The following is a 20,799-nucleotide window of genomic DNA, read 5'->3' on the forward strand; positions in this document are numbered from 1 at the left end:
GGGCTCCCGGTGCATGGAGCCTGCTTCTCCCTCTGCCTGTGTCTCTGCCTCTCTCTCTCTCTCTCTGTGACTATCATAAATAAATAAAAAAAAATAAAAAAAAAAAAAAAAAAAGAACTAGCAGGGGAAGTCGACACGGGCCCCATACTGGTGTCTGCAGGCCCTCTGCTGCGTCTGCTTCCCATCTAGGCTCCTGGGGGCCCCCAAGAAAACCGGATGACAGGGGCACCCACGTAAGAACAGGAGGTGCCATCTTCATCCTCAGAGACCCGAATTCAGGGCATGTTTGGAAGGTAGCATCACTGGGGGTGATTTGGATGAAATTTTGATTTATACACAAAATTGCTGAGAATTATTTGCCTCCTGGAGCCTCCTCCTCTCTGGTTTCTAGCCATTTAACAGCTGGGACAGCCAAGGCCAAAATGTTAGTTATTATCCCACGGGGGAGAGAGTTAAGGGTTCCTGAGGGTGACAATGACTGGGCCTGCCCTGGGCAGGGGTGGTCCCACTCCCAACCAGTGCCTCCCAAACTTGACTTTGGAAGGGAGGCACATGTAGTTCATGGGACAGGTGGCAGTTTTTGGCCACCTGGTGTTTGTTTGCTAGCGCTCCCCAGACCCCAGATGCTGCCCACCCCTCCACGTACACCCCAACCCCCTCTCCAAGGGGCAGGTGTGAGAAATCTCAGAGACTCCAATTCCGGACCGTCGGATCTCTGGGCCATCTCTTCCAGAGAATCGCTCCCAGCGACTCCTCCCAGGGCAGGGCGTCGGTGGTTCCTTCCACTGCAGCATCCTAGTAAGCTCGGGGGCCCAGAGGGAGCACAACAAGCCTGGACCTCCCCTCACGCAGCTTATCACCTGGCCAGCAGCCCCTGAAACCTCTGCAGCCCCTGAAACCTCTGCGGCCCCTGAAACCTCTGCGCCTTCACAATTTCCACAAGTGGATGGAGGTTCCCTTGTGTAAAAAAAAAAAAATTAAAAAAAATTAGAAGAGAATGGGTTAAATCACATTTCTTTCAGGTAACCCTCTTCTTCGTCAGTTCAAGTACAGTAAACCCATTTTGAGAGTATCGCTCAGGAAGCATAAAGTTTATTTCACTGCATCATCTAATCCCCCGTAATAGAAAACCAGTAATGAGGATGCCAGCGGCAGGTGCAAGAGGCAGTTTTACATCAATAGGAAATTCAATTCTAATTAATCTCTTCGCAGCCAACATAACTGAGTCTTCGTGGGGACCACTGGACTCACCCCCACCCCCACCCCACTGTTCCCTGTGACAGGCCCGGCTGGCCCCCCGCTGTGCTGGAATTTGCCTGGAAACAAAGGGGAAGACGGTGATGATACCGTCTCCGGCGATGTGGGTTTGCAGAGTCTCTTTATTTCCATCACCGGGTTATTACCGACGTCCAAAGCACTGAGCGCAGTCTCAGAGGCCTTCCCTGGGTATGTAAATGGCATCCGGCTTTGTTATTTATTTCTTAGCTCTCCTCTTTCCTCCCCTGCCCCCAGGCTTGGGTTTTTTTTTTCTTTCTTTCTTTCTTTTTTTTTTTTTTTTCCCCAAAGACATCACAAGGGTCACATCTCTCTTTGCTATCCCGGTGCTCTCCACTTTTGCAGCATAAGAAAGAATTATGAGCCGGGCGAGTGCCCATGTCCTGTGTGCGGGCGTATGTCTTGTCGGCCTCCCCGTCCTCGCAGGCTGAGGCGATAATTCACGCCTGGGTGACAGCCAGTTTCAAAGCGATCGCTGTGAAGCCACAAGAAAATGCACAGGATTCATAAACTCCCAATATTGCCTCGTCTGATCTATTTCCTTCATTGCCTTTTCTCTCCCGATGTTAAACTGTGATCGTCCTCAGCACTGAGCAAACTTGCGTCAGCCTAAGGTTTCAGACCAGCTCTGTTAATTAAAATGCTCCGTCCGTGCTGGTTTCCCATAGGCTCTCCTCCCAGCAGACGTGAACACGCAAAAATAAAGCCAACACCAGGCCTGGATTGGCTCCCCTGGCTCCCCACGTCCACCAGTGAGCGATCAGCCAAGCAGGGGTGGGGTGGGGGCCACCGCCCTCCAGCCAGGGTGTGTCATGGAAAGAGGGAGCTGCAAGTTTGGTGACCTGGAGGGAGGGCGTGGGGTCCCCCCTGCAAGCAGGAGGAGCAGCTTGCAGGCTGAGTGGTCTCCCACCTGGTTTGGGGCCTGGGGTGTGTTTGCCGTGACTCGGAAAACTCTGCCCCTTCTATCTCTTGCCAGGGGTAGACCTGGGGGGTTTCTGGCCTGCCCAGGTGAGGCCCGGGCACCACCAGGTGGGGCGGTTGAGCACTGGCAGTGGTGGGTGGAGCAGTCCTGCCCATCCAGGTGTCTGTCACCTGCGTCACCACCAAACACCCTTTGCCAACTACGAAATCAAAGTCCCAACCGGGAATCCAGGGCTGGGCAGGGACAGAGAATCAGGGCATCCTTTGCCCACCATTATTCTTGGGCCTTGGTGTCCCAGAAGCCAGGGACACTTGCATTGCTGTCATGCTTATTGAATCAAGAGGACTCAAAGGCAGCAGAATCAGGCAAGGCTTGGGAATGGAGTCCAGGTAGGCTCCTCACCCCCAGGGCTTCGGTTCCCCAGTGGAGTTTGGGGCCAGGGGAGCAAAGGGCCCTCCGCCAGGGCTTGTCCGCCGCCTGCCACATTGATTGCCCTCGAAGACTTTGAGGTGATCCTCTTTCCAGACTCAAACCCCCAGTTTTAAGCACATGCCCCACTGCCCAAACCTGATGGGCCCCCGCCATCCCCCATCAACCTGCTCCCCTCTCTGCCCCAGGACTCTCCCTTCTCTTTCCTCTCCTTTGAGCTGCCTGCCCATTAGCTGCTCCTGGTCGCCCCCACCCCACCCCACCCCACCCCTCGGCTGTGGGTGTTGAGCTGGCTTCTCCTCTCTAGTCTCCAGATGGGGGCTCCTCCTCTGGCCACCTCTTCCTCTTCTTCTCTATGATGGCTGGATAGGGAGGGTAGGGAAGAAGTCTGAAGGGCTGCCCTGGGGGTCCTGGGTGGAGGGGAGGGACTGGGGAAGTGATGCTATCACCCTGGTCACTGTCTCCCAGGCCTGCTCCCCAGCCATCCCCCCAAGCTGGAGATGACCACTGTGATCAGGCCTTTGTGGGGCTGAGCCAACCAAAGTCAGAAAACGGAGGAAGGGACCTGAGCCTTGACCACAAAAGGAACAAGTCACCACCATTGACATGTGAGATGAGTTTACCCTAAAGGCTGGAGCCATATCCCTTTGAGGCCTGGAATCTTGAGTTTTTATGGTTGCTAGTTATGTTACGTCCAACAATCAATGACAGAAACAAAAACAAACCCCACAAACCCTCACCGCCTCTTGGACGTATAACTGAGAGTGTAGACACGCTTTGGGAGGGTGAGACTAGAGGGGCTGTGGGGCCATTAGCTTGGTTCTACCACATATGACTCTCTTTCAGAGAAGCAGGAACCTTCATCCTGAGTGTGCTCCCCAGACTATACAGGGCTCCAGGGTTTTAGGATCTAATCCAACGGAAGCCCTGGTGTCCCTCATCACAAAGACCCCAGCAGACATGCTTACCCAGCTCCCTGTCTTACTACCACTCATCTGATGATTCCTGACTGGGTCTCACTTCCCAGTGGTGTACCCTCCACCACAGTCTGAGCCAAGCTTCCAAAATACAACCTGACCACACCAGTCTCATGCCCACCACAGCCAAGTCAAATCCACAATCTTCACCCTGGTATTTGAGACCAACTTCTCCTTTCTTTGCACCATTCTCTAGACACATCACCACTTTCCTCCTGCAAACTTCTGTTTGTGTTGTTTCACTGGAACACTTCCCCTGCCACCCACTGCCACTCCTCCATACTCTCTTACGCCTGCAAAGCCCATTATCTGACAGTGTTCTGAGAGTCTTAGTCTCTGCAATAAGTCAAGAAAAAAAAATAGGTACAATTGAGAAAAAAAGAGAAAAGAAGGTAATTATTTGAAGGTATGCTTTTTCAAAAAAAAAAAAAGAAAAACCACTAGAACATCAACATCAAAACAAGAACTGAGATCCATAGTTTCCCTAAATACAAATAGGAACTACTTAAATATAATGGAAAAAAAAATCCCATTTACCATAGCAACAAAAATATAAAATATCCAGGGATAAACCGAATGAAATCTATAATACTTATATGAAAAAAAATCTACAAAACTGTACTGTGAGATATAAAATAAGAGTTTAATAAATGAAGATCCATGTTATGGCATGGGAAGACTTGGTAATAAAAATATTTCAATTTTCCCTAAATTAATCTATAAATGTAACTCTAATAAAAAATCCCAGCAGGATTTAGGGAAAAGCACCTGATAAAATTCAATTGGAAGAATTCCAAATGGCAAATATGAACTAAGAACTTTTTTTTTTTAAAAAAAAGAACAATGAAGGTAGACTTGGCTTATAGGAAATTAAAACAAAATATAAAGCAATGCTCATTACAAATAGAAACAGACAAAGAGACCAACATAACAGGAAAGAGTCCAAAGTGGATTCTTGTATATATAGAACCTTGGGGTTACCAAGAATAATAATGGGTACAGATATTTCCCATGTGTCGGGTCTTGTTCTAAGCACTTGACATCTGTGAATTCATTTCAGGTGGACAACAGCCCTGTGAGGTTGGTTACTATTATTAATAGATTAGGGAACTAAAGCACAACAGCGATTATATAACTTGCCCAAGGGCACACGCCATTGCTCGATGACAGTGGCAGATAATGTTGGTGTAAGAAGGATGGTCTATAAACACACGTTATTGGGATAAAAGGAAGAATATGGAGTTCTCTTTTCTACCTCGAATGGTATAAAATTGAATCCCAGATGTGGGCAAAATTTCAACGTAAGAAGAACCAAGTGTCCTAGATGCTCATAGCAGCACTAGTCATAAAAGCCAAAAGGTTGGAAACACCCCAAATGTCCACCAACTGATGAATAAATACACGAAGTGTGGCAGGTCCATACCACGGAATATTATTCAGCTATAAAAGGGAATGATGCCATGGTGATGGACCACAGCATGGAGGAAACTTGAAAATGTGATACTGAGTGAAAGAAGCCAGATGCAAAAGGCCACACGTTGGATGATGCTGTTTATAGGAAATATCCAGAATAGGTAGATCTATAGAGATAGGAAGCAGTGGTTTCCAGGGGCTGAGTAGGAGGAGATTCGAGAACGACTACTCAATCAATGGGTCCAGGTTTTCCTTCTGGGGTGATGAAGATGCCTTGGAACTAGATAGAGATGTTGGTTTCCCAATGCTATAAATATACTCAATGACTTGTATATTTTAAAAGGGTGAATGGTTAATTTTATGTTATATGAATATGATCTCAAAAACAAAAAAGGACCAGAAGACGCCGCAGAAGAGTGATTTTAACATCTTGTGGTCTATTACTGCAATAATGTCCTCCAGTGAATCTACCTTCCTGTGTCTGGGGCCCTTTGCAAGTGGCTCTGGTGTTCTTTCCATCGATACGTGGAGTCTGTCTCTCTACCCCTTGAATCTAGGTTGGCCTCATAACTTGCTTTGGCCAATATAGTGCAGGGAAGTGACACTGGGCCAGGTCTGGGGGCTGTGCCTGAAGAGACGTTTGCAGCTTCTCCTCAACCTTCTCATAGCTAGAAGAGCACGGGGCCATGATGGAGGCCAGCCTGGGTTCTTGGAGGAAGAGAGGTTCTCTGCCAGAGAACCAAGGCATCCCAGCCAAGACCCAGAACCAAATGCCAGTTTTAACCACATGAGTGATCCGAGGTGAGAAACCATCCTGCAGAGCTTTGCCCAAATGCCATCCAGAGAATTATAAAAATTAACAGATATTTATCGTTTTAACCCATTATACTTTGGAGGGGAGTGTTGTGCGGCAATAGGCAACTGACAGATTTGGGCTGAGGAAGGCTTTTTCTTAATGTAGCGTTAAAGAAAAATAGAAATAGGACAAATTCGACTACATAAAAATTTAATAATCTGTAGGGCAAAATACAAATAAAACCCCACTAATCACTGGTGCTCATCCTTGGGGTATGACAACACTGCCTGCGGAGCTTTCCAACACACATATGCCAGCCACAACCCAAGGAAACATTTCAGATTCTGTAGGGTTTAGAGTAAATATCTGCAGTGTTAGTTTATGGTTAGAGCAAGGACTTCATAGCCAGGCAATGGGCTTGAGTCCTATTTACTGGTCATGTGCCCTTCGGCGAGTTACTTAACCTCCTGTGCCTATCTCCGCATCTACAATATTAGTACAATAATAGTACATATGTCACAGGGTTATTGTTGTATGGATTAAATAATTCAATGCATGTGAAGCAATTAGAACAGTGCCTGGTACATAGCAAATATTTTGTAAATGTACCTAGCATGTGTATAGAGAAAAATTTCCAAAAAAAACAGAAAACAAAACTTGACAGGGAGTGTATATGGGAAGTGATTTGCAATACATTACAATGAGTAGTAAAAGGCTGTTGTCCTCAACATATAAAGAGCTCTTAAAAATCAATAAGAAAAAATGACAAATGCAGCCTTCCAGAAGAAATGCAAATGCACAATAAACATTAAAAGACATTCGACTTTAGTGATCCTCATTAATATGTTTTAAACAATATGTTTCTGGTCTTTCATATTGTAAAGAACAAAAAAGGGTAGTTACCAATGCTGATGAGCATTGATGGGAAAAAGTGGGAACTTTCATATCCTGTTAAGCATATTGAGTTGTTACCATCTTTCTGAGACCAAAGTAGCAATATGCATCCCACTTCTTTGAATTTATCATAATGTGACCCACTTCTTGGAATTTATCATAAGGAAATCATCAAACAGGTCCAAAAAAATAAAAATAGGGATGTTCATAACAGTCCCCGTGTTAAAACAACTCGGATGTCAATTAAAGGAGATTTGTGAAGCAAAGGGTATCGATAAAGGACAAAGCAGATTTCAGAGCAAAGTGGATATAGTATGATTCATTTTTATAGACTCATATGCAAGGAGTGAGGCCCGGTCACTAACCGCTGTCCCAGCTGGAGGGGAGGGGATTGGTGGCGGGTGTAATATTAGGAAACCCAACAGGGGCTGCAGATCCTCGGGACTTCACGGCAGCCTCATCAGAACTGAAGCTGACAATTTCGTCTCCATCTGCCTGATTACGGAATTTTATTGTTCAGTTGGTTCAAAACTTGATGGGGAGAGAAGGATATTGTTTATTGTTCCCCTCAAATGCCAACAAACCCCTCATCTTCTCTCATTCTTTCACAATAGGCCTGATTTGATGAGCCATTAAGCCCATCATTTAGCAGCCAAAAACCTGGTTACCCTTTCCTTTCTCAAGGGCAGGAAGGGCTTAATATGCAAACCTTCCTGGAGGAGAAATGAAATATTTGCATTCTGTCTCTCTAATGCAACAGACAAAAGAGGAAGGATCAAAGACTTTAGGATTCTCTACTACAGCAGGCTGAGCGTTCCGTTCCCCTGCCACATACATGCAAAATTTATTTTAATATAGGGAAAAAAGACTGGAAGGATGTGCACCCAAGGGTGAAGTGGAGGAGGGGGACGAACACTAAGCCCTTAATAATAATTGTTTCAGTAAACGAGATCAAGGACGTTTCCTGTTTCCTGGATTTAAAGCTTTTTCTGTAATTTACGTGTATTTCTCTCAAAGTGAAGAAGTCATCTTCCACACGGTTAGATTTTTGTCTGCCTTGAAGAGGTACCTTCTCCACTCAAAAGAGTCTCCAGTCCTAGCCCCTTATTTTGTACAAATTTGGTGGGTGTCTAGCAGCCATCTGTACAATGGGGCTCATCTCCTCTTCAACCCTCAACCTTACTGCCGTCTTGTCCTGAGGGGTTGAACCAGGAGTGGGCACTAACCCAAGCTGGGCCAGTCTAGAACTTTCGGCTAGGAATTTGGAATCAGGCTGAGAGAAAGTCCCTCTTGTGGCTAGACCTGTCACCCACACGGCCAGGAAAGGTTGGCACCATGTTTTTAACCATGTGGCAATGGGAGTCCAGGCTCCGAGTGAGTGGTTGGATCTTCCCAAGGCCGAGTCTCTGTTCACCAGTTCTACAGTTTTTATTTATTTATTAATTATTATTATTATTATTATTATTATTAGTTCTACGGTTTTTAAAGAAAACATATTTTTATTTAAGCCTGTCCTAGCTGGATGGTGTTATCAGAGGAAGAGGGACCGATAACCACGTTGGTGCCGGACGTAGAGTCACAACCTACGTCTAGAAAGACAATGTCCTAGAAAGACAATGACTGGACTGAGGCAGGACGGGAGTGAGGAAGTCAACAGTGAGGACTTCACACCTAACACTGAGAAGCCCCTCAGCTGGGTTACACGGTAGAGAAGCATCGCGATGCTTGTTGGCCATGGGGCCTAGGGCCACAGGCCAGCAGAGAGTAAAGCCACAGATGACCCTTGCAGTTGCATGGCTCAGATTTTCACAAGAGATGTGTTGCTAGAGAAGAGAAAGCCTGGCCAACAGGAATTTGTGACTGCTTCTCAGTCCCTCAGGAAGTCCACAGTCCTGAGCTCGGGCCCTAGCTGGGAGTGAACTATCAAGGCAGTCAGCCCCCTCAGGGGGATCTTCCCCAGTGCTCTGGAATGAGCCCAAAGGGCACTGGGTTGAGAATTTCCCACCCCCCATGACCAACGGGGTGGCTTCTGGCCAGGAAAGCAAGCCCTCATCAAGAATCCGTTGATCCCGTCACTCCCCTAGGCCTCCTGGGCAGGAAGAAATGGCCTCTGCTTTACACTGGCAACTGAGTGGGGTGCAGTTCTGTTCTAGAAGATTCTTAACATGTCGCCTTTTCTAAATGAGACTTACTACTGTCCATGGGATGTGCTATCACTTGGAGGAGTCCAATGACTTGTGCCCTATGAAAAGAAGATGCGCTCTGAGTGAGAAGAGGAGCCTCGTGACCACCTATGTGCAGAAAACAAGGGAGGGCAGGACAGGTGGGTTTTAGGCACTTTCCATTGGGAGGGGCAACCTCTGATCCAGAACGGGGACAGTGGGACAGGCAGGAGGGGCTGCCTAATTAGCTTTGCAATCCTGATTCAACACTGGTGGCCCTCCCGGCCGTGGGTTCTGTGGGTGATCACTACATCCTTTAATATATCTGTCCCCTTATGGTTAAGTTAGCTCAGCTGCGTTTTCTTACTTGCAACTTACAGACTCTTGAATTTTTAAAATTAATTTATTTTTTACGAAAAAGGTCATAGCCAAACACGATAAAAAATTCAAATAAGTCAAAGGGTATTCAATGAAAAAGTTAGGTCTCCCTTCCAGAACCCTGTCCCTCTCTCTGGAGGCAACCACCACAAACAGTTTTTAGAAACAGTCTCTACAAACCTTCTCAGGAGCTGCCCCTGCATCGAGAAGCACTTGCATGTAGTCTGCTAAACAAACAAGAGCTTATTATACGCACTGTTCTGCATTTTGCTTTCTTATTTTTTTTTTGTTGTTTTTTTACTTATTAATATCTTGGCAATCATTTCATGTACTAATTCATTTTTAATTTAAAAGCCACATAAATAAATAAGTGGCGCTGCGATAATTAGTTAACTGTTTATGAAAAATATTAAATTGGTTTCCTTCCCTATACCGTGCACCAAAATAAATTCCAAGGAGTGGATTAAAGATTTAATTATAACAACTGCAGCTCTCAAAAGTAATGGGAGAAAACGTGGGTGAGCAATCTTTACATGGGTGGATCCTTGAGTGGGAGAAAAGTCTTCCTGACCTGACATAAACATGGAAATCCAAGGCCCACAGGCTTGAGTGTGTGTGTGTGTGTGTGTGTGTGTGTGTGTGTGTGTGTGTTGGTCCTCTCTAGACTCTACTTTCTCTCCCATAAGAGAAGAAGTAGACGTCTCCTCTTCTCAGGAGCAGACCCCAGATGAGCACCCGGGTGCTCCCAGGGCGAGCAAGAAGGGAAGGGTGCAGGGCAGGGAAGAGGCCAGACGAGGTTGCCATCTTGGGAAGATCCCAGCCATTCCCCCCTTGGAGTAAGAAGCGGGGCTTTCACACTCCTGCCCCAGTCACTGTGGGCCTTGGTGGGCCTTCCTCCCGTCACCTCCCTGAGCCCCCAGCTGATGACAGAAGGGCGGGTGGGTGGCTGCCCCCTGCAGATCCTAAGTCAGCCGTTGGGTGAGGCTGAGGCCAACAGTTCTAGGTCGGCAGTTAGGGCGCTACTCAGAGCTCATTTCCCTTCTGGAATGTTTTAGCTACAAGATATTAAAGCTTTATGTTCTTGTGTTTGTAGAACAACAACAACAGCAAACCCCTAAGGGCTCCCCAAGGGACGCGAACGCCCTGGGCCTGTGGGCGTCCCCTAGGGCAGGCCTTTGAGAAGTTGTTAGTGTAGCTCACAGGTGCCCGGATGCGGCAAAGGGGCTCCCAGACGGTCTGAGAAGAGCGCTAATGGTGTCCATCACCGAGGGAGCCCATCGCAGAGGTGGCGGGCCAGGGGAGGCCCATGGGGGTGGAGGGGGACGCCTATGGTGTGTGGGGGGTGAGACCCATGCCTCAGTCAGCTGGAGGTCAAGACCTGGAGCTTGTGGTAGAGATGCCAGCAGGTTGGAAGCCCAAGGCCCTCATCCCCACAGCCCACTGGCACCAGAGCCCAGGGTCATCTTAGGCTGAGTTTCTCAGAAGTAGATCAAAGGTGGAGAGTTTAGGGCTTTCAGGAGGGATCCCATAGGGTGTGAGGAGGGCAGGAGTGGGCAGAGTAGTGAGCTCCCAGCTGAGGCCCCAGCCAGCCCCGATAGAAAGCTCCAGAGCTGCCCTTAAGAGTTGCCTCCCAACACTGAGGCAAGGAACAGGCCTTTGAACCCCTACATCAGCCAGAATGTGGGATTGCCCCTGGCTGAGGGACGTCACCTTGGGACAGGTGCTTGCTGGCCGCCGGGTGATTCCAGGGGAAGTACACGGCCGAGGTGGGCGGCATCAGCCCAGAAGAGGGGCCTGGGTGGAGACCCACGGTGCCCCCTCCAAGGGGGATGGAGCAATCTTCTCTCCTGCAAGCTCCTGGCTGCTGTGACTCTCCAGGGGGAAGGCCTGGGTGGGGGGACCCCAGGGAGCGACAGATCTGAGGCCCTGAGATGAACCCACCCCACAAGGAGTTCCCCTCCCTGGAGCCCTGAGGAGGTGGGGTGGGTGGGCCCCCGGGGCTCTGGGGCTTGTGTTCCTTGGCAGAGCTGCCCAGGGCAGAGAGATGGGGGATGTGCCCAGGAACTTGGTGAAGGGGAGCCCTAGAGGTCAAAGGTGAAGTCCTGGAGTGAGGGTTGGGCTCCAGCCGGGGCCCTTGTCTCCCCGAAGCTTCGAAGCTTCATTGCCGGAGGACAGGTGGTTGTCTGGGGCGCCCCTCCCTGGGCTCCCACCCAGGCCCTGGGCAGTGTCACCCTCCCAAGGACGCCTCCCCCCAACGATGGCAGGGTCGGTGACCCTGAGTGCGCTGCTTCCCTTCCCGGCTCCCGGGTGCGAAGGGCAGGGACCGGAGCCGGACCCACGGCCTGGCCGGGCTCGGAGAGGAGGTCGGCTGAGCCCGGGGAGGGCCCGTCTCCGACCCACGGGCATCGCGCCCTGATCCCGTCGCCCCAACTGCTGTGGCTTTTAAGCAAGTTGCCCAGAGAATGAAGAGTGGCAGAGGGTGTGGGCAGCGAGGGAGCCGAGGGCCCGTGGGTGGCCTTCCCAGCCCCCTGCACCGAGGAGGTCACCCCCAGGACAGCGCTGGGAGCCCGGAGGCGGAGGTGGGAAAGCCAGGGGGTCCAGGCGGGGTGTGGGTGCTGGGCCCGGGTGCGCCCCGCTCCTGCCAGGGCCCCTCTGCCCAGCGCTGGGCTGGAGCCAGGGTCTCAGGGGGACTCGGCTTGGGGTCTGGTTGCCAGGATACGGCACGGCCATGCCTAAGCATCCAGGAGAACCCGTTTCCCTGGAACACCCCGACCAGGGCCGGAGCGGGGGTGAGGCTCACTGCGCTGAGCAGACGGTTCTTAAGGAACCTCGGCAAATCGGGCACACGGGGCCGCGTGGGCAGCTCAGCTGCATGAGGAGGTCCGGGGGGGTCCCACCTAGGGCTGCGGGGCAGAGGTACGTGGGCCCCCCAGATGAGGGGCAGCCAGACTCCTGGCTGGAGACACTGGCAGCCAGCTCAGCCCCCTGCTCCCCATTGGGTGCCCCACTCCTCAGCACCCCCAGGGCCTGTGGGGAGCCCGGCGCCAGGAGCCGAGCAGTATGGATCATGCTCCAAACCGAGAAGGACAACTAATGACTCAGGACACAGCTTTGCTCCCACCGTATTGATCCTGGCCCTGGTGGCACAGAGACGGGGACGACCAGGCGCCTGGCAGAAGGAGGGAGCGCTTCCTGCTTCACAGGCACTCAACGTTTCCATAGATGCACAACAGCTCAGGACGGACGGACGGGCTCCCCCCCAACCCCCTGACCCTGTGCTTCAGCCCCGGCACAGGGGTGGCTATTCAGGAAGTCACAGCTGGTGTGTTTGAGGTTCAAGGCCAGCCTCCCAGCAAAAGGAGTTCCATGGAGGACTTGGGGGTGGGGGCAGGAGGTTCCCGGGAAGGGAGGGAACAACCCTATTGCATCCAGCTCAGGACAGCTAGTGACCCAGCCCAGGGCCTGTGCGACACACGGGGCCTGCCTCAGTGGGAGGACTGGGAGGCCACCGCAGCAGCCCACGTGCCCCAGAGGTTCCAGTGTTGGCTGCAAGACTGACCTGCTCCAGGGAGAACATTCGAGAGGTGGATGAGATGGGACTCGGGCATTCCATCCTCAGTGACGCCTGGCTCCCCTTCCTCTGACTCGTGGCCACCTGAGTGTTTTGCTGAGAGGGGCTCCTGGTGAGGTGGGGGCAGATGGGAGTATGGGGGTTCAGGCCGAAAAGAAGCCTGTATCCAGTGACCTTCGGGGCCTCATTCAGGGAGTCTTGGACAAGAGAGAGAAGGTTGTGTCTGCCCAGGTAGGAGGCAGGAGGGCGTGGGAGGGAGGACGGGGCAGATTCCAAAGAAGGCAAAGGCCCTGAGATGTGGCATCCGGAGGACAGGCTCCAAGACCATGATGCCATGAGTTGGGCCAGGAGCTGGTAGGAAAGCAGCCCCCCAGGCCCAAGGAGTCCAAGCTGCCTGCCCATGCTGGCCTTTGTCTTCTTTTATGGTCCTGGGCTTTGTCCTCTGGAGTCCTAAGGGAAAGGCCACACGTCCACACTCGGGTTGAACTGGAGGCTGGTGTGGCCAGGCCGGTGGTCGCTGGTCGGAGCCCCTGGACAGCGCTCTGCCCGGGATTTCACGTCATTGCCAACGCTGCAGGTTTGGCTTTACCGTGGAGGCTGAGCGTTTCCCTGGAGCCCTCCACGGCCCTCTCCTTGCGGCCCCAGGGGGCAGAGTGGAGAGGATCACTTCAGTATGGGTCACAAGGAAGAGCAGAGCCTGAAGATGTGAGGGTCAGCGGGGGGCGGGGGGACAGTGAGTCCTTTCCCACAGGCTGCCCGGTCCACGGGGACACTTGCAGCTTCAACAGTGCAGCACGTCTCCGGAACATCGGTGTGGACAGTGTCCTCAGGAAGGCCAGGAGGACCGAGGTGGGCCCTGGGCACCCCGTGAAGAGGGATCCGACGCCGGATGCCCCCTGGGCCCGCGCTAATGCTGCTGGGGAGGCGGGAGAGAAATGCAGAGTGCTGCTGCCCAGGAGCTCGGGTGATGCTGCAGGCACAGAACTGAGTCCTTGGTCCCCACGGGAGTGGGGGAGACTCTCTCCAGGGGCTGCAAGGGGATCCAGAGTCCTGTCTCGGCTATCCTGGGTGAGCCGACCACCTGCTTCCTATCAGGAGCCCAGCAGGTGAGTTACTCCGGATCTCTGGATTCTTGAAATGTAAGTCGGCGCATCAGTGCATGAAGCATTAATCTTCGTGTTGGGCGAAGGTGGACGGAGGCCAGGCCGCACCGCGGGGCTCCCTGCGTGCACACACGCCGAGCATGGGGACCGCCAGCTGCCGGGGGAGAGCTTGGTTATCATCACGTCGTCGGACCACCGTGAGTCACAGCACACAGTCACTGTTATTCTTGTGCTTGGCAGTGTCGGGGGAGTGACGTGTCGTGGAGGAAAATTTTGCTGCTTAAAACCACCACTGTCGGGATCCCTGGGTGGCGCAGTGGTTTGGCGCTTGCCTTTGGCCCAGGGCGCGATCCTGGAGACCCGGGATCGAATCCCACATCAGGCTCCCGGTGCATGGAGCCTGCTTCTCCCTCTGCCTATGTCTCTGCCCCTCTCTCTCTCTCTCTCTCTCTGTGACTATCATAAATAAATAAAAATTTAAAAAAAAAAAAAAAAAAAAAAAAAACCACCACTGTCTTCTGGGAGGCTGGAGCCTGGTGAGGAAAAGATGATGGTTCTAGGTTCTTCTGAGGAGGTCTATTCTCTGAGCACACCCTCGTGGGTGCGTGTGCGCGTGGGTGTGGCATGTGTGCGTGCGTGTGGCACAGCTCGGTGGGCCTGGAGTGGTGGGAGTGAGAGCTGGGGCTCCTGTTGCTGGGACAGAGGCAGGGGTCAGAGGGCCAACAGGAGCGGAGTGGTGGTGGTGGGGCCCCGATGTGGACAAACGGGGGTGTAGTAAGCACCCCCTCTTCAGAGGTCCAAACATTCACAGCCTTTGGCCTTGTTGGCTCAGAGAGGCTAGGGACGCTGGGGAGGGCGGCCGTGGTGAGTAAACCTCAGAGGCGTGATGGCAACAGGGGACCCTGAGCAGGGGCAGCAGCAGAGCCCGAAGTACCGTGAGAATATGATACACACACACACCCCCCCCCCCCAACTCTCAGGCTCAGATCTGCACAAATCTCAGGCGGCCTCTTAGACTTTCCGTTGCATGCGAAATATTATCTAGATTATAAGGGGCGTCTGGGTTACATGTGTTAGGTTTTAATGTTGTTTTGTTTAATTTTTAAGTGTTGTTATCAAAGCAATGCATGCGCATAGTTCAAAAGGCAAATATTACTGAAAGATTTCTAATAAGGAACAGCATTCTGCTTGCCTACGTCCCAATCTTGTTCCCAGAGACAACACTTTTACCTATTACTCCCCCCAGTGTTTCCCTTCGTGTTTCCAACCTGAGGTCACCAGCCCAGCCCTGTCTTCATGCATGGGGTCCATCACTCTCTATTCATATCCCACCATGGGAATGGGTTTCTAGCATCCCTAGGGCCCCTCTCCCTCTTCTCCTCCGCCATCTCTGGTCATACTTTATTTTTTATGTTTATTTTTATTTTTTATTTTTTATTTATTTTTTATTTTTTTCTGGTCATACTTTTTGATTAAGACTAGAGTCAGTGTTACTGTGATGACGATTTTGCAAATATCATTTATTACTGAGTCAGGAAGTATAACATCATCCCATCTCCTTTCTTGTCCAACCTTTGCTTTCCCTCTAGAGTTAGTGATCGCTTCCCTTTTTTTATTTGCCTGGTATTCAACACCACCATCATTAATTTTTTTCCCCCATATTTTGAAACCTCTGCCACATGCCTATTAAAAATAGTTTTGGGAGGCACCTGGGTGGCCCAGTCAGTTAAATGGCTGACTTCAGCTCAGGTCATGATCCCAGGATCCTGGCATCTATGCTCCACACTCAATGGAGCATCTCCCTCTGCCCCTCCCCCTGCTCATGCTCTCTCTCTCTCTCTCTCTCAAATAAATAAATTAAATCCTAAAATTTTTTTTCATACATTCTAATATCACAATTCCCAAATTTCATCAAGACACCCCAGGATGTAGTCAACACACAGAAGCACTGTGGGGTAGTTTAAATTTTTGAGGGCAGCACAGTGATACTTGAATTTGTTAGATATCACAAACTACTCTCACGACATAGTTCACTGTTTCAGTGATAGTGTAAACTACATTCCTTACGGTCATGCCATGCTTTTGCCAAGCTGGGTTTTTAGCAGTTACTCTAATAGAAAATAAAAACCAGCCAAAGATCGATGTGAAACAGAAAAGCGAGGGTGAAGGTATATATCTGATTTAAAGGGTCAAGAAGCTGTGCAACGTCCAACAGGCACACACATCTCACCAGGAAGTAATCGTGGTTATTAAAGAATGGAATTCAAATGTTTTTCTTTCAATCGTATGTGCATTAGTTTTTCAAACGTCTACTTAGTTGTTAGGACATAAATATTAACTGAGTTGTGTGGACCTAAGTATTTAATAAACAGGATTATTAGATATTTCTTTTAGCCTAAGGGCACCAAGAAAAATTACCAAGACAAGGGCACCATGGAACCAAGAAAATCTGGGAACCTCTGCTCTAACACATTCATTCTGTCTTATTCCTGAGGACTTCCATTCTGGAACTTTCTGCGTCTTGCTGCAAATTGTGAAGCTGTGACTAGGAGTGGCCTTAGTCTTTTCCCTTCGAACCACCATGTCCTGGACCCTGTGATGTTATTTCTGTTCTTTTTTGTTTGTTTGTTTTGCTAAAGCATGTTTCTCAGTGCCATGTTCTTTAGCTTCCTGAGAAAGAGTATTAGGAAAATATTTTTACTATCCAAAGGTCTGAAAATGTCTTTATTCCACATTCATTCCTGATTGATAGTACAGCTGGGTATTGAATCTTAGACTGAAAGGAATCTTTCCTCAAAATTTTAAAAACATTGCTCCATTGTATTCTTTATTCTTTGTTTGTTTGTTTTGTATTCTTTATTCTTTTATGAGTCTGATGCCATTCTCACTTCCGGTTCCTTGTGTGACATCTGTTGCAGACATCGTTGGAAACATTGTCCATTCCCCCCATTGAATCACCTTGGTACCCTTGCTGAAAATCAATTAACGATACATTCAGAAGTTTATTTCTGGGTTCTCTATTCTATTCCATTGATCTCAATATCTTGTCCTTTTTTTTAAGATTTTATTTATTTGTTCATGAGAGACACAGAGAGAGAGAGAGAGAGGCAGAGACACAGACAGAGGGAGAAGCAGGCTCCATGCAGGGAGCCTGATGCGGGACTCGATTTTGGGACTCCAGGATCATAACCTGTGCCAAAGGCAGACACTTAACCGCTGAGCCACCCAGGCATCCCTCTTGTCTTTTCTTTCTTTTTTTTTTAAGTAGGCTCCAGCTGGGCGTGGCTTGAACTCACAGTCCTGAGGTCAAGACCTGAGCTTAGGTCAAGAATTGACTCAACCAATTGAGCCACCCAGGCAACCCCCCACCCAATGTCTTTTCTTATGTAGGTACCACACTGTTTTCACTCTTGTAGCTTTGCAGTAAGTTTGGAAATGAGGAAGTATGGGTTTGTCTATTTCTATAAAAACATATTATTGAGGGCAGCCCCGGTGGCGCAGCACTTTAGCACCGCCTGAAGCCCAGGGTGTGATCCTGGAGACCCATGATCGAGTCCCACGTAGGGCTCCCTGCATGGCGCCTGCTTCTCTCTCTGCCTGTGTCTCTGCCAATCTCTGTCTCTCTCTCTCTCTCTCTGTTGCACATGAATAAATAAATAATAAAAAAATAAAAATAAAAATATACTATTGGGATTTTTCATAGGGATTTCATTCAATCTGTGGTTCACTTTGGGTAGTGCCATTTTAATAATATGAAGTCTTCCAACCCATGAACATATGATGTCTTTCTATTTATTGCAGTCTCCTTTAATTTCTTTCAGCAATGTTTTATAGTTTTCAGTGTACAAATCTTATTTCTAAACATTTCATTCTTTTTAGTATTGTAGTAAATGGAATTGTTTTCTTAATTTCATTTTTGAATAGTTTGTTACAAGGATACAGAAATACGACTGATTTTTGCATGCTGATTTTATATTTTGCAGCTTTTCTAAATTTGTGGATTAACTCTACTCTTTGTGTGTGTGTGTGTGTGTGTGTGTGTGTGTGTGTATTCTTCAGAGTTTTCTACCTGTAAGATCCTGCCATCTATGTACAGAATTCATTTTACTTCTTCCTTTCCAATCTGAATGGCTTTTGTTTCTTTTTCTTGCATAATTTCTCTGGCTAGAACCTCCAATACGACTGAATAGAAGTTGTGAGTAGCAGTTCAATAGAAATGGTAAAAGCAGGCATCCTTGGCTTCTTCCTGGTCTCAGGGGAAAAGCATTCAGTATTTCACCATTGAATATAACATTAGTTGTGGGTTTTTCTTACATAGCCTTTCTCATTTGGGGGAAGGTCTCTTCTATTCCTGTTTTATTGAGTGTCTTTTCATGAAAAGGTGCTCAATTTTGCAAAATGCTTTTTCTGCATCAATTGAGATGATCATATGTTTTTCCCTTCATTCTATTAGTGTATTCTATTGATTGATTTTTTTCTTATGTATTGAGCCGTCCTTACATTCTGGGAATAAATTGTACTTAGTCATGATGTATAAGCCTTTTGATATGCTGCTGCATTTAGTTTACTACTATTTTATTGAGAATTTGGCATGATATTTATCAGGGCTATCGGTCTGCAGTTTTCTTACAGTCTCTTTTCTGGCTTTGGTGTGAGTATAATGTGGCCTCCTAGAGCGAGTTAGGAAGTGTTCCCTCCCCTTTGATTTCTTAGAAGAAATTTTCTTAGGGAAAATTGGTGTTAATTCTGTAAGTGTTTGATAGAACTCAACAGGGAAGACATCTGGTCCTGGGCTTTTCTTTGTTAGGAGATTTTTAATTACTGATCCAATTTTACTGTTATGGGTCTATTGAGATTTTCTATTTCTTTTTGAGTCTGTTTTGGCAGACTGTGTGCCTCTAGGATTTTGTCCATTTCATCCAGGTTTTCCAATTTGTTGGTATTCTTTTATACTATTTTTTTTACCTCTGTAAAATCTATGGCAATGTGTCCACTTTAAGTTCTGATTTTAGAAACTTGAGGCTTCTTACTTTTTTTCTTAGTTTAGTTAAAGGTTTGTCAAATTTGTCAGTCTTTTCAAAGAACCAACTTTTGGTTTTACTGATGTTGGTCGTCTATTCTCTATTTTATTTATCTCCCCTGTAACCTTTACTATTTTATTTCTCCTACTTGCTTTGGGTTCAGGTTGCTTCTCTTGTTCTAGTTACTTAAGGTATCCAGTTAGGTTACTGGTTTGAGATGATTTATTTATTATTTATTTATTTATCATCATGATGAGTGTCCTTCTTAATCCCCATCATATATTTGACCCATTTCCACCTCCCCTGGTAACCCTCAGTTTGTTTTCTATCGTTAAGAGTTTGTTTCTTGGTATGCATCTCCCCCCCCCCCCCGCCGCTTTCTCCCTCCCCTTTGCTCCCTTTGTTTTGTTTCTTAAATTCCACATATGAATGAGCTCATATGGTATTTGTCTTTCCCTGACTATTTAGCTTAGCATTATACTCTCTGGCTCCATCCATGTTGTTGCAAATGGCAAGATTTCATTCTTTTTTATAGCTGAATAGTATTTCATTGTGTGTATAAACCACATCTTCTTTATTTATCCCTCTATCAATGGACACTTGGGCCGCTTCCATTGTTTGACTATTGTAAATAATGCAATAAACATAAGGGTGCATGTATCCCTTTGAATTAGTGTTTCTCGTATTCTTTTTTTTTTTCATTTTATTTATATATGATAGGCACACAGTGAGAGAGAGAGAGAGAGAGAGAGAGAGAGAGAGAGAGAGAGGCAAAGACATAGGCAGAGGGAGAAGCAGGCTCCATGCACTGGGAGCCCGACGTGGGATTCGATCCTGGGTCTCCAGGATCGCGCCCTGGGCCAAAGGCAGGCGCCAAACCGCTGCGCCACCCAGGGATCCCTGTTTCTCGTATTCTTTACAGAAATGCTTAGTAGTGCAATTGCTGGATCATAGGGTAGTTCCATTTTTATTTTTTTGAAGAACTTCCATACTGTCTTCCATGGTGACTGCACAAATTTGTATTCCCAAGAGTCTTTCTTATTTTTCAATGTATTGTTTACGTATATACATTTCACATTTAGCAATGCTTTCCTTGTGTATCATATGTTTTTTATATGTTTGGCTTTGTTTGCATCAGCCTCGAGGTATTTCTTAATTTCCCTTGTAGTTTCTTCTTTGACCCATTGGCAATTGAAGAGTATAGGGTGTTAATTTGTAGATACTCATGAATTTTCCACTCTTCCTTCTGTTATTGATTTCTAGTTTCATTCCACTATGATCAGAAGATACTTTATGTGAGGGTCACCTGGGTAGCTCAGTTGTTGAGCATCTGCCTCTTGATTTCAGTTCAGGTCATGATCTCAGGGTCATGAGATTGAGTCCAGTATCAGTCTCTGCTAAGCATGGAAGCTGCTTGAAATTCTGTCTCCCCCTTTGCTGCCCCTCCCCTGCTCTCTCTCTCTCAAAAGAAAAAGAAGATACTTTGTATGATTTAAATTTTTAAAAAGATTTTATTTATTTATTTGATAGATAGAGAAAGCACAAGGTACAGCAAGCAGAGGGAGAGAGAGAAGCAGACTCCCCACTGAGCAGGGAGCCCTGTGCAGGACTGGATCCCAGGACCTCAGGATCATGACCTGAGCTGAAGGCAGACATTTAACCGACTGAGCCACCCAGATGCCCCTATATGATTTCAATTTTTAAAAATTTATTAAGAGTTGTTTTGTGGCCTAACATATGACTTATCCTTGGGAATAGCCCATGTGCATTTCAGAAGAATGTGTATTCTGCGGCTGTTGAATGGAATGTTCTGTATATGGCTATTGAGCCCAATTGCTTTATAGTGTCACTCAAGGCC

Source organism: Vulpes lagopus, chromosome 2 (assembly GCF_018345385.1).
Source record: "Vulpes lagopus strain Blue_001 chromosome 2, ASM1834538v1, whole genome shotgun sequence".
Taxonomy (NCBI): Eukaryota; Metazoa; Chordata; class Mammalia; order Carnivora; family Canidae; genus Vulpes; species Vulpes lagopus.